A 4,376-nucleotide genomic window follows, 5' to 3' on the forward strand; every position below is an offset into this window, starting at 1 on the left:
GTGCGTATCAGAATTTGGTGCACTAAGCGGTCGTTGATACACGTTTGTAGTATCTGCTTGAACGTGAAACACCCCTTGAAAAGCTGGGATTGTCAGACAATCCTTGATTAGGTGTATATCGCTCTCACAAATTCCACATACGGTTTCGACGACTACTTTGGGACGAGTTGATTCCTTCCTAGATTCCAAGTCCTCAAATTTTCATGTGATAATTGCCAATTGTACATTAATATCATCCTCCTTGAGTACATGTATTTCTATCTCTCTTAGCATTTCCTTAGGAGTACTATCTTTGTTTGATATGTCCCATGATTGAGCGTTTTCAACTAGCATGTCAAAATAATCCCATGCATCTTCTAATTTCTTATCAATGAACTCGCCATTACACATCATCTGTACGAATTGGCGCATGTTTGGACTGAGTCTGTCATAAAAAAGATCAATTGTCGGCCAAGTTTCGTAACCATGGTGTGGGCAGGCGAGAAGTAAGTCTTTGAACCATTCCCAACATTCAAAGAAGGCCTCATTATTTTTCTGAGAGAAGTTCATTATTTCCCGTCTAAGAGCATTAGTTTTATGAGCCGGGAAGAACTTTTTAAGGAACTCCTAGCTCATCTTTGCCCATGTGCCAATGGATTTAGGCCTTAATAAATGAAACCATGATTTGGCCTTTTCTTTTAAAGAGAATGAAAATAATTTAAGGCTAATTGTATAAGAAGGAACATCATTAAAATGTATGGTTGTAACAATCTGTTCAAATTCTTTAATGTGCATATATGGATTTTCTGAATCAAGTCCATGGAACTTAGGAAGTATTGATTGGAAGAATTATGTAGGAAGGTGAACTTGTTCTCACCAGCTATAAATGATCTCGTAACATTCGAACCAGGGGAACTCGATGCAATTCATTCTCATCGTGCACCATCTTAATAGGTGGTGTGTGATGCACAGGGCCTTCATCAATCCAATGTTCTTGAGCCATGATCTCAGATGATATTTCAAAAATATTTGAGGATTTTCTAATTTATCAATCAATTTTTCAAACAAAACTCCTTTTCTAATTCCTATAGTAAGTATGGAACGCAATTAGAGGGAAGAAGTTAGAAGAATGTTACCGGATCAGAGTTCTATGTCAGGATCGTACAAAACAGAAAACAATGTTAGTTTTTAAAAATAAATACAGAAAAATTCCTAAAAATAAAATTCTAAAATTAGAATGTTCTAAAACCCCTAGATTGGAAAAAATAAAATCAGAAATAAGAAAAATCTAAGCTATTCCGAAAAAGAAAGAAACTTAAGTCAAATAGGAAATCTAGAAAAGAAAGGAAGAGAATTAGAAAGAGGTTACCAAATTAGAAGTTTCTATATTAAGATCCTCCAAAATAGAAAAACAAAATAGGAAAGTTTCTAACCTAGAAAGAGAAAGTAAGTTAGTTTCTAAAAATAATTCAGAAAAACTCTTAACCTAAAAATAGAAAGTAAACAAACCCTAATCTTAACCTAATTCCAAAAACTAGTTAATCTTAGAAAAATGCAACTATTAGTCCTCGGCAATGGCGCCAAAAACTTGTTCACAACCCCAAGTGTAGGGTCACGATATAGTAATAAGCTCGGTAAAACCGATGTCAAATCCACAAGGACTAAACTCATACATTTCTGAAAGTAACTAGAACTAGAACTAGAAGATGATCTAAAAGTAAATCTGAAATTATTTGAAAGATTAATTGTGAATTTATAATTGAAAGTTGTGAATTTAAAGGTGGGAACTAGGGTTCGAAGGATCCACTTGTAGCAATCGGGATACTGTCGTGCTTGGTTCAAGAAATCCAATTGAAATTAGAGTCATATCTTATCCAATTGGAAAAAGAGAGAGATAATAGAATCTCTGAACTTCTCATGGATCTAATCATCAATATAAGAGAATTATGGGAGGAATTTTGTCACTCTAACATGCCCAAGGGACGATGGTGAATAATAGGATTAACCAATCCTACAATCTTAAAGATGAAAAGAGGATATTCAAAGCTATCGTAGATCTTTTGTAATTTGTCACAACATACCATCAAAAACTAAAAATATTCCTTATAATTAAACTAGAATTCAAGAGAGTTCAACAAAACATGAATCAAAGCAAAGCAAACATCCTAATCACGCTACAAGCTTCACCTCTTAGCTCTAGCTAAGAGGTTCAGCCAACCATAGACATGATTGAACTAAATACTCTTAAGAAAAGCATAAAAACAACTTAGGAAGAAGAAGTAAAACTCTCGGACGGCGGCTTCACCCTTTTGCTCCACTCCTTAAACCCATGGAAGATGGGTAGGAACATCCTAGAGAATCCTATTTATACTTGTACAATTTCAACTTTCGCACTAAGTTGAAAAATTCTGAAACCACCTCAAATTTACACAATCCGCGCAACATCTACGTAACACTCGACTAGTCGAGGATAAAATTCGACTAGTCGAGGGTTTACCTTCGACTGGTCGAGGGTCTCCTTCGACTGGTCGAAGATCGCGTGAAATTAAAAGTTTATGTTATTAGAGATCGAGTCGAGGAATCTTCGACTAGTCATGCAGGAGCCTTAGCCTGGTCGAAGGATGGCTTAGAGTAGTTGAAGTAGACAGATTTTTAGGGTTCCTTTTCTTCTTTTCAAGTCTTCAATTCTCTTCATTCCTCACTTAGTTTTCTTAGATATTTGGCATATGAATTCTTCATTTTTGGTATCATAAGATCCATCCTTGCTTTGGTGATTCTCGAGCGTTAAATTCATGTTTTTTAGCATCCTTTTCAATCCAAGCTCTTAAATTCACCTTGCAACACAAACATGAGTAAAGTATGACATTAAACAGTATCATGTTCATAAAACCAAGATATAAATGGGGTCTAATATGCAATATTTGACCCTTAATAGTTCACATTTTTGTAATAAGTCATTTGCAAACTTAATGAAGAAATATGACATCTCCCACAAGTGAGCACTCCATACCACCCACAAACAAGTAAAAAAGCTGAGATTTTCAATAGAGAAATTAAATACATCTTGAAAAAGATGGTTAACCCTGACCATAAGGATCCGTCAATTCGATTGACCAATACTTTATGGGCTTACCGTACTACATTCAAAATCCCTATTGGAATGTCGTCCTTTAGACTTATCTATGGGAAGGCTTGCCACTTGCCTGTGGAGTTAGAACATAGAGCCAACTGGGCTATTAAAAATCTGAATTTCAATCTGGATAATGCTGGCTCGCTACATAAACTTTAGCTGAATGAACCTGAAGAAATCTAGAATGATGCGTACGAGAACTCAAAAATTTACAAGAACAGGATTAAAGTGTTTCATGACTAACACAGTCTTCTAAAGTCATTCACACCAGGTCAGAAAGTCCTCTTGTACAATTCTTGGTTATATCTATTTCTGGAAAAACTCCAATCTTGTTGGACCGATCCTTTCATTATTACTAATGTGTATCCTCACGGGACTGTTGAGATAAAGAATCCAAACAATGGCAATGAATTCAAATTAAATTGACATCAATTAAAGCCATTTGTTGAGAAATTTAATTCAGAGGACATGTCCATACCTCCGATTGATCCTATGTACCAGGATTGATCTCCTAGTCTGATGGAGGTACATGTAGGTTTATCGCTTTTATAGGACTAGGGTAGTTTTCTTCCACTGTTTTAGGATAGTTTGCTTATACTTTGTTGAGTTTTGTTTAGCACTAACCTATCTTCACACTAGGATTATTGGGAACGCCTCAGAATTCCTTTGTCAGGTATTACATTTCCATCACTTCTCTTTTCTTTTCATTGCCGCTTTTGTATTTCATGCTTATTCTTTTACAATGAGGACAATGTGGATTTTTTGTTTGGGGATGGGGGATTAGGTAACCTAATCAGTGTTTTCTCAATTTTGAGCAAAATTTTTGAAAATTTTCAACATTTCAAGTTAAAATCTGTTTAGGAAGCAATGAATAGTGAACTTAAGAATGCTTTGGGTAAGATAAGATAGAGATTGAAAATTGTGAATTGTTAGAATTAATCATCTAAGTAATTTATCACGTAAGTGTTTGCGCTCAATTGATTAAGAGGTAGTTTGAATATCATGTTAATCTAAATCACAAAACACATTTAATGTTACCTTCTGTAAGATGTGCTAGAATTTCTGATTATTAGTATGTGAATCACTAATAGATGGAAAGAATCGAGTTTGGAGAATTTTATCCACCTTAAAAGAAGAAAAGAACCAGTTAAAAAATAGGAGATCGACAAAGAGATCATAAAAAAGAATGAAAAGAATGAAAATTTTGAAAAAGAATACAAAAATAAAAAGAATGAATAAAAACTGACCGTCGATATAAAATCAAAAA

At 34.5% G+C, this 4,376-nt stretch overlaps 1 non-coding gene across 1 annotated transcript; it reads left to right on the forward strand.

Annotated features, from left to right (window-relative positions):
• The first annotated feature begins 460 nt into the window (after positions 1–460).
• LOC131252302 (small nucleolar RNA R71) lies at positions 461–567 on the forward strand. Its single transcript, XR_009174332.1, has one exon. It is a non-coding gene; the product is annotated as a small nucleolar RNA R71 (small nucleolar RNA).
• The last annotated feature ends 3,809 nt before the right edge of the window (positions 568–4,376 follow it).

Source organism: Magnolia sinica, chromosome 7 (assembly GCF_029962835.1).
Source record: "Magnolia sinica isolate HGM2019 chromosome 7, MsV1, whole genome shotgun sequence".
NCBI classification, from domain to species: domain Eukaryota; kingdom Viridiplantae; phylum Streptophyta; class Magnoliopsida; order Magnoliales; family Magnoliaceae; genus Magnolia; species Magnolia sinica.